The sequence below is a fragment of the Salvelinus sp. IW2-2015 genome, unplaced genomic scaffold, assembly GCF_002910315.2.
Source record: "Salvelinus sp. IW2-2015 unplaced genomic scaffold, ASM291031v2 Un_scaffold2881, whole genome shotgun sequence".
In the NCBI taxonomy this organism is placed as follows: Eukaryota; Metazoa; Chordata; class Actinopteri; order Salmoniformes; family Salmonidae; genus Salvelinus; species Salvelinus sp. IW2-2015.
In genome coordinates this window covers 43,551-54,101 of record NW_019944181.1, presented here as the reverse complement: position 1 = coordinate 54,101, position 10,551 = coordinate 43,551, and the positions used below count along the sequence as shown (strand labels likewise).

The following is a 10,551-nucleotide window of genomic DNA, read 5'->3' as shown; positions in this document are numbered from 1 at the left end:
GCATTGAACAAATCCGCATGAACATAAATCCTGCATTTAAACGAATCCTGCGATTAATCAATCCTGCATTGAACAAATCCTGCATTAAAAATCCTGACATTAACAAATCCCTGCAGTTAACGAATCCTGACATGTAACGCGCCCTCTGTAGGTGTTAGTGTTCCCATAAGGCCATAATCTCCATGTTATAGCGAGTGTTTACAGAAGGCCAACAGAAGACAGAGGAACCGGCCTGTTTCTAATTACCTATCTACGCAAGCTCCAAACACCTGGTGGTGTAATGGAAAAATACCGCGCAAAATCTATTTGTCAACGACAGGAAAAAAATACTCTCGGCCTGCAACTGCCGAAAAGCCGGCGTTAACACTGTATACAGTGTGTATTTGTGCAATTGTAGAGTTTATTTTTTATGTGTATGAAAGTAAAGGGCTTATATTTCTGGAAGCCGACGTATTCGCAAATTGAGAAAGTCGGTTCAAGTTTACCCTGATGGAGTATTTGGGCGGTTGTTTGCTGCGCAGAGTCAGTCTACCTGGCAGCATTTTTGCTGTTTTATGCTTGCCAGAGTCCAGTCTACCTGGCAGTAATTGGCTGTTTTTTGCTGCCAGAGTCAGTCTACCTGCGAGCATTTTCTGCTGTTTTATGCTGCACAGAGTCAGGTCTACCTGAGTTATTTGGCCTGTTTATGAGGGCCGAGAGTTTAGTCTGCCTGGAGTATTTGGCTGTTTTGCTGCCAGAGTCAGTCTTACTGGGAGCATTTTGTCCTGTTTATGCTGCCAGAGTTTCAGTCTTACCTGGCAGAATTTGGCTGTTTTTGCTGGCCGAGCCAATTATGGAATTATAATAATTATAAATATGCGAATATATTTTTCTCGCACAGAATAGTGTACTATGGGGAAAGGAGATTGACATAGGCTAATGCTTTCCCGCTGTTCGGTTAGGCCTACTCAATCTTCGTTGGCTGACCGAAAAGTAAAATGTGGACAGTTCCTTGTCCAATTATTCTTCAATATGCACCTTGGAATTGGATGAGGATGGGCACAGTGTTGCGTCCCCGATGTGTCCGTCTTTCACTTGTAGCCTGTGAGAAAGATCCGCTGGGTCACGTGACGGAGAGCCCGTGTGCAGTGAGATGATGAGGTTCTTCGGAGCAGAGACGGAGAAGGGCTTGCCAAAAGGCACTAGATATTTATAGGGTGCATTATGGCCACACAAAGGGGATCCCCGCTGGGAATTTGAGGCGGTTTATCAAGTGGCTTCTCAAAAACAAAACAGAGCCTCATCCATTTCATGGCGACTTTTTTCACAATCATCGTTAGTTGCATGCATGAAGCCTTAGAAGGTCATAAAACTCCAATCATTATCAGCCAACGTTTGTTAGAAACCAACTAAAGTTATCAATAATAAGTAACTCTCATTATAAGCAGATAGGAGACCTGTTTATTTGTTAACCGCTCAACAGTAGAATAGTTGTGATGTGAACACTCCCTCCAAATAGTTTGAGAAAAAATGATTATTATATTTATTCAGCCTTTGTTCAATTGTATTCTACATGTACTATTAAAATAATCTGCCATGAATTATCTCTCTCTCATAGCCGTGTGAGTGAGATGAGAGGTTCTTCGGAGCAGGGAGAAGGGCTGCAAAAGGCATAGATATTTTAGGGTGCATTATGGCCACACAAAGGGGATCMCGCTGGGAAATTTGAGGCGTTATCAAGTGCTTCTCAAAAAACAAAGCAGAGCTCATCCATTTCAAGCGACTTTTTTCAAATCATCATTAGTCTCATCGTGGAGCTTTACAATGTATTATAAATTTAAACATATCAGACCAACGTTTGTGGAACTAAAGTTACATTAATAACTCTAAATTTAAGCATATAGGAGGACATATTTATTAGTTAACCGCTCAACACAGAATAGCAGTATGCGCGTGTTACAGTATAGCTTCCGTCCCTCTCCTCGCCCCTACCTGGGCTCGAACCAGGGACCCTCTGCACACATCAACAACTGACACCCACGCAGCATCGTTACCCATCGCTACACAAAAGCCGCAACTACTTCAAGGTCTCAGAGCGAGTGACGTCACCGGTTGAAACACTACTAGCGCGCACCCCGCTAACTAGCTAGCCATTTCACATCGGTTACATGCGCACTCCCTCAAATAGTTGAGAAATTATTATTTACATTTTATTCAGCTTTGTTCAATTGTATTCTTCATACTATAAAATATAAAATAATGCCACGGAATTCTAAGCAAATCTTGTCTGCTAAATGAACTAGTGTAGCCCACAGCCATATGGCACAGCCAGATCAGGACCTAACATCAGGACAACTCAGAGGATGCTATTCTGTTCTTCTGAAATAGTCTATTTTTTCTTCATATCATGTTTCTTTAGACCTGTCTAAAATAAATAATGGATTTATTGTGAAGGTGAAGGCTATATTACATGGATTTATTGTGAAGGTGAAGGCTATATTACATGGATTAATTAAGACTTTTTAATAATGTAGATGTTTCAAAAGGTCTGCATCGGTGGCTCGTGTTGAGGCCAGGAGATTCTACGTGTGTTTATTATTAGTTAAAGGCTGCACGGGTGGCTCGTGTTGAGGACCGAGATTTACGTGTGTTGTATATTAAAGGTCGTGCCAATTCAGAGGCTTGTAGGAAGCCAGTAGATTCTACGTGTGTTTGTGTTAATTAGAGAGACCGACAGTTATTTGCTTGACAATCACCGGCTGACGAAATTTCGTGACCCCCCACAACCCTCTCGCCTCACCTGAATGTCACCTGAATGTCACCTGAATGGATTGCCTGGAAACCCAACTCAGGCTGAAATTAGGATTTTAATTTTTACTTTTTTATTTCACCTTTATTTAACCAGGTAGGCCAGTTGAGAACAAGTTCTCATTTACAACTGCGACCTGGCCAAGATAAAGCCAAGCAGTGAGACAAAAACAACAACACAGAGTTACACATGGGATAAACAAACATACAGTAAATAGTACAGTAGAAAAAGTCTATATACAGTGTGTGCAAACGAGGTAGGATAAGGGCGGTAAGGCAATAATTAGGCCATAGTGGCGAAATAATTACAATTKAGCAATTAAACCCTGGAGTGATAGATGTACAAGTAGAAATACTGAGTCAGGAAAGTTTCCTCTCACAACCTCTACAGGCCGCCAGAATATTTAATCAAATTATATTTTAACGTTCTTTACCGGTTGTCCATGTGGTTGGTCCTTTTGGCAGTAGGAATGTGAGACAATATTTCCACAGGAATATATAATTATGTCAAATTTTCAAAGCGTTGGTAAAGCATTCAGATTTCTACCTGGAGCATGTACACAACCGTGTAAACACGTGCCTGCATAASGTTACTTACTCCTGTGTTTTTATGTTGTGCACAAACTTCAGGTGATTTACATCTGAACGATCCAACCAGCGCTTTGAAAAGTTGATGCAATTATACTTATATCCTGTGGATATATTGTCTCACATTCCTACCGACAAAAAGGACCAACCGCACGGAAAACTGGTAAAGTACGTTAAAATATATAATTGTATTCAACAACATGTTGGCTTATAGAGTAAACTGTCCTTATTCAAACGCTCATTTCTGCCTGACAGAGTTCAGTGCAATTCAATGTCGGGTCCGAGACAACTGACCGCAGTGTCAATGCCCCATATTTCAGTAATCCAATTAATGCGACATCAAACCTGATCTTCCCTAGCTATTTGATACCTAGCTACATTAGTTATTCGTTTCTATCGATTAGCAAATAGCACGTAACTCTCCTGGCAAACTAAAGCTAGCTATCAGCTCTGAATTGTTACCTAGCTCGATATCGCGAGATATCTTTTTATTTAACCTTTATTAAACTAGGCCGATAATCAGATCATATATATTTACATTCCATCACAACGTGTATGATTAATCTTTCAGCTGTCAATGGAAACGATTTGTAAGAGATAAAAACCCACCTGATTGTGATATGTCTCTGAGAAATATAAAATCCTGTTGGAGAGAAACAATTAGCAGTTTAGTTGATTGTGGTTCTGACGTCCGCATTCACTGAGATGGGAGGGGTTTAGGGTATGTCTTGTTTTCCGATTGGCTGAAAGGAACATTCAGTCACTCCTACTCTTCATTCTGCAGTTTATTGGCACCGTAATAAAAATGATGGTTATATAAACACATGGACAGTTTATGTAGAAAGATAAAACAAGGGGGCAAGTAAACACGTGACATTTTTTATCTTGCTATGTTATCTTCATAGGATTCCGTGTGGCTCAGAGGGTATAGCATGAGGCTTGCAACGCCATGGTTGTTGTTTCGGGACCAGCACCTAAATGACTGCATTGTGTCCCACCACCCGCCAACACCTTCTTTACGCTACTGCTACTCTCTGTTCATCATATATATAGTCACTTTAACCATTCTACATGTACATACTACCTCAACCAGCCTGACTAAACGTGTTGTATTAGCCTCGCTACTGTAAGCTCTCTACGTTATAGGCCTTCTCTACTTATTAGAAGAGCCTCTTACTGTATTAGCACTCTCTACTGTATATAGCCTCTCTACTATATAGCCTTCTACTATGTAGCCCTACTGTAGGCCTCTCTACTGTATGTAGCCTCTCTACTTTCTACTGTATGTAGCCTCTCTACTGTAGTATAGCCTCTCTACTCATATAGCTCTCTTACTGTATCATAGGCCTCTCTACTGTATACTAGACCTCTCTACTGTATATAGCCTCTCTACTGTATATAGCCTCTCTACGTTATTAGCTCTCTACTGTATATAGCCTCTCTACTGCTATATAGCCCTCCTCTATTTTTGTGATTTGTATGTAGCTTCTCTACTGTGTATCTAGCCTCTCTACGTGTATATAGTCTCGTACTTTATGACTCCTCTACTGTATTCATGTAGCCTCTCTACTGTATTAGCCTCTCTAGTGTATGTATAGCCTCTCTACTGTATGTAGCCTCTTACTGTTATACCCTCTCACTGTATATAGCCTCTCTACTCTTATAGCTTCTCTACTGTATCTAGCCTACTCTAGCATGTATATAGCCCTCTCTAACGTATAAGCCTCTCTACTGTATATGTAGCCTCTCTACTGTTATTAGCTCTCTCTACGTATGTAGCCTCTCTACGTGATAGCCCTCTACTGTATATAGCCTCTCTACTGTATGTACCTCTACTGTATGTAGCCTCTCACTGTATATAGCCTCTCTACTGTATTAGCCTCTCTACTGTATATAGCCTCGCTACTGTTATTTTCCACTGTTTTTTACTGTTGTTTTATATCTTGTACCTAACCTATCTGTTCACCTAACACCTTTTTTTGCACTATTGGTTAGAGCCTGTAAGTCAGCATTTCACTGTAAGGTGTTGTATTCGGCATACGTGACAAATAAACTTTGATTTGATTTGTAGTTACTCACTATTCTAAATCTCTCTGGATAAGAGCGTATGTTAAATGGCCTAGCTCACACATTATTGAATCATTTTTCTACAGCAAAGAGATTGAGTCCGGTGGAATTTATTTATTACTGAACATAAATATAAAACGCAACATGTAAAGTGTTGGTCCCATGTTTCATGAGCTGAAATAAAAGATCACAGAAATGTTCCATTCCACAAAAAAGCTTATTTCTCAAATGTTGTACACACATTTGTTTACATCCCTGTTAATGAGCATTTCTCYTTTGCCAAGATAAATCCATCCACATGACAGGTGTGGCATGTCAAGAAGCTGATTAAACAGCATGATCATTACACAGGTGCACCTTGTGCTKKGGACAATAAAAGGCTACTAAAAAGGTGCAGTTTTGTCAAACAACACAATGTCACAGATGTCTCAAGTTTCCAGGGAGTGTGCAATTGGCATGCTGACTGCAGGAATGTCCACAAGAGCTGTTGACAGAGAATTTAATGTTCATTTCTCTACCATAAGCCACCTCCCACGTCGTTTTAGAGAATTTGGCAGTACGTCCAACCGGCCTCACAACCACAGACCAGGTGTAACCACGCCAGCCCAGGACCTCCACATCTGGCTTCTTCACCTGCTGGATCGTCTGAGACCAGCCACCCGGACAGCTGATAAAACTGAGGAGTATTTCTGTCTGTAATAAAGCCCTTTTGTGGGGGAAAACTCGTTCTGATTGGCTGGGCCTGTCCTCCCAGGCTGCACTTCTGCCCAGTCATAGGAAATCCATAGATTAGGACCTAATGAATTTATTTAAATTGACTGATTTCCTCATATGAACTGTAACTCAGTAAAATTGTTGAAAATTGTTGCATGTTGCATTTATATTTTTGTTCTATATATCACCTGTCAAACCCTTTCCACGGAGGGCCGAGTGTCTGCAGGTTTTTTTGTACTTGATTGATGAATTAAAGTAACTAATTAGTAAAGACCTCCCCTCACCTGGTTGTCTAGGACTTAATTGACCAATACAATTTGATTCGAAAGGAAAAACCTGCAAACACTAGGCCGTCCGTGGAATGAGTTTAGTACCCTTATTGTATATAAACCCTGAACTGCTGATGCTACAGTATGTATTGGCCATAGAGCCCCACAGTATGAGTCATAATACCCATAAAACCTAGCAGTCAAACAGGGAAATGGTTCCAATCCATTTTCCACCATTCATTTTTCCCATTGGGAATTTTAGAAACACTTAAAATAAGGGCTGTGTTTCTGGCGCTACATTTTGTTAACCATGTAAAGCTCTCTCTAGGACAAGGTAACACTTAGCAATATATTCGGCTCTATTTACTCTCAGATTCGAAAATGCTAATTAGCATCAAAGTAGACATCATTGAAGACTACAAATCCCTTCAAGCTCCTGCACATCATCTCTAGCTGACACCTTTGCTAACAGGTATTKTTACACAAGACAGTATACAGAATTGTCCATAAAAAAAAAAAAAAGGCAATTTATTAATTACTAAATTTAGCCTCGGTGTAAATAACACTGACAAACTGAAATGGTCCACCCACACAGACAGTGCCTCCTCAACCTTAGGAGGCTGAAGAAATTTGGCTTGTCACCTAAAACCCTTACAAACTTCTACAGATGCACAATTGAGAACATCCTGTCGGGCTGTATCACCGCCTGGTACGGCAGATGCACCGCCCACAACAGTAAGACTCTCCAGAGAGTGGTGCGGTCTGCACAACGCATCACCGGGGGCAAACTACCTGCCCTCCAGGACACCTACAGCACCCGATGTTACAGGAAGGCCAAAAAGATCAGCACGGACAACAACCACCCGAGCCACTGCCTGTTCACCCTGCTATCATCCAGAAGGCGAGGTCAGTACAGGCGCATCAAAGCCGGGACCGAGAGACTGATAAACAGGTTCTCAAGAGCCATCAGACTGTTAAACAGCCATCACTAGCACAGAGAGGCTGCTGCCTACATACAGACTTGAAATCATTGGTCACTTTAATAAATGGAACACTAGTCACTTTAATAATGTCACTTTAATATTGTTTACATATCTTGCATTGCTCATCTCATATATACATACTGTATTCTATACTATCTATTGCATCTTAGTCTATGCCACTCTGACATTGTTCGTCCATATATTTATATATTCTTAATTCCATTCCTTTACTTAGATTTATGTGTATTAGGTAGTTGTTGTGAAATTGTTAGATATTACTTGAAAGAAAATGTTTTTATATACTGTATTTTTATTTGTATGTTTAGCTCACATAATATAATTTAAAAGTATGCATTAAGGTGTCTATATAATAGAAGAAATGGGCAAAGACGAATGTAACATTAATACATGCATGTCTATAACTTCCTAAATACTTGATGCAACGGTGGAGGAGTTCCAAGATGGAGGCACGGTGATTCAACAGCGCCCCCTATCAGTCATCTAGTGTATATATAAATCATTGGTGGAGACAACAGATCATCCGCAGTTCAACTAAAAGCAAGACAAGTTCACAAGAACATTGTAAAGACTGAAAAAATAATTTATTGAAAACATTTGTTTTAAATACATTGTTTCTTTATTTCATTTACACTAGTTACGTGATTGTTCCCTCTATTTAAATATAATGATAGTCAGGAAAAAAATAAAAAATAAAAGGACAAATATTCCGTTTCCCAGTAAACAATTAGTGTATAACAAGACGTGGGCACTTCCCAGTCCGATGTGATGTCGGCGCGGAATGAAAGCAGCTCTGTTCATTCACGTTTTGTTCTTTGAAATGATTTATTTCTCTCATTGTTCCTCTCATTCTCGTTTTTCTCTCCCTCCCTTGTTCTTTTCTTCCCTCTCACCCAGCTCTACCCAATGATGTGTATGAACACTAGAATGCCGACGCTATATATTGGCCAATGACAGGCTTTGAAGCCACCGTCCACCATATTGGTACTCCTCAGAAGGAGCAGCCCTCCGTAGGAATGAAATTAATTCTACGGTATTTCAATAAAAAAAAAGATGGTGGCGCAGTGGCTTCAAAACAGCCCCCCCCCCCCCCCCCCCCCCCCTCCTGTCAGTCATCTAGTGTTACTATAGCTACGGCATTGGCTCTAACCCAGGTTGATCTCACCGACGAACATGGTGATGAGCAAGATGATAGCGAACCCGGTGAGCAGCCCGGCGTTCTGGATCAGGAAGAAGATAACATTGGTCGCCGTCGACCCGTCCTGTTCATTCATCACGGCGTTCATCTCTGGGAACTGAAATCAGAACCAACTCGGGTTTTAAACCAACAGTTAAATATCACATTCCGTTTCTTCCCAAAATATCAGATTCATTTCAGTCTCTCTCTCTTTCACTCCCTCTCTCTCCCTCTCTCGCCCTCGTTCTACCGTCCTCCCTGACTCCATTGCAGCTATCATCAGGTCACACTGTTTTACAGTCAATAAAGCTGTGTTCCCTCTCTCCCTCCTTGAGGGGGTAGAAGCAGCTCTGCAGCTGTGATAACACATCAACTGATAACACGTACAGTATGGTATGATGAGAAACTGACTGTCCACTGGGTCATTCAGTGGTTGTGTCCTTAAAAAAATAAAATAATGACCCGTCTGCTCGCCCTGCAGGACCAGAGAACCTTCATACTAAACTCAATATAGACTACTACTGAGCTATTGAAAAGTTAGGTCCCTGATTCTCTAATGCCGTTACATGTACGCCCTGCTTGGCAGCTGAAGGTTGATGAACGGCACAAGTTAAAAACTAAAGTAAATTCAGGAAATCAGTCAGTTGTGGGGATCTAAAGGATAAGCATTGTAATATGGGAGTTGAAGCAGATCAGATGGCATTGAGGGTGGAGGAAGCATCATGGGAGAATCTCATTGAGGGTGGAGGAAGCATGATGGGAGTATCTCAATTGCATTATCCTTGATTCCTAGCATCCTCTCTCCTCAACTCAAGGTCCCTCCCCTCTACGAGAAATGCAAGGAATCAAGGAAATGCAATTGACATGTCCCATGTCACTCACCATATCTACCAGTGCTATGTAGAGGAACATTCTCCTTCACCATGTCTACCAGTAGAGGAACATTCTCCTTCACCATGTCTACCAGTAGAGGTTTACTATTTAATATGGTCAATTCCTAATTAAATATAAACATAATTTACTATATAAATATGTCATAGTCTAGTTAAAATAACATATGTTTTACTATATAATATGTCATGTCCTCATTAATAATATAACATATTTAACTATTTAATATAGTCATATGCCTAATTAATATAATCATATTTACTATTTAAAATATGTCATATCCTATTAATATAACATATTTACTATATAATGTCATAGTCTGTTATTATAACCATATATATTACTATATAATATGTCATAGTCCTATTAATTTAAACATATTTACTATATAATATGTCAATGTCTAGTTTAATATACAACATATTTTACTATATAATATGTCATAGTCTATTAATATAACATATATTTACTATATAATAGTGTCATTTCCTAATTAATATAACAATTTACTATTAATATGCATTCTAATTAATATAACATATATTTTATTGTCAATCCAAATTACATATTTACTATATAATATGTCATAGTCTAGTTAATATAACATATATTTACTATATAATATGTCATATCCTAATTAATATAACATATTTACTATATAATATGTCATAGTCTAGTTAATATAACATATATTTACTATATAATATGTCATATCCTAATTAATATAACATATATTTACTATATAATATGTCATATCCTAATTAATATAAATATTACTATATAATATGTCATGTTCTAATTAATATAACATATTTACTATATAACACGTTTACTATGTAACAGAATTAGTTTTTTTTTTTTTACTTCAATCTGAAAAGAAAAGAATCACAACAATATGATGCCGTATGTAAATAACACGATGGTTGGTCGGTAGCTTCTCTGCTGTGTGACAAACCAACTCCTTATTGGCCCAGGCCAGAACAGGCAGTCTTTGTGTACAAGTGAGACAATTCTTGCTTTTATCAAGAGTCTAGGATACGCAAGCCTGTGTTCAGTT

The 10,551-nt window shown here is 39.2% G+C and overlaps 1 protein-coding gene across 2 annotated transcripts in view; it reads right to left on the bottom strand.

Moving 5' to 3' along the window:
* nat8 (N-acetyltransferase 8) overlaps nucleotides 1-4,079 on the bottom strand; it is a 14,707-nt gene extending 10,628 nt beyond the window's left edge. The window contains exon 1 of one of the 2 annotated variants that reach the window (XM_024142014.2): nucleotides 3,985-4,079. The gene's annotated coding sequence lies outside the window, so the exon portion shown is untranslated. Of the gene's footprint in view, nucleotides 1-1,017; nucleotides 1,120-3,984 lie in introns of those variants that run through there. The other variant, XM_024142013.2, reaches the window with a different exon arrangement.
* Between the last annotated feature and the right edge of the window lie 6,472 nt (nucleotides 4,080-10,551).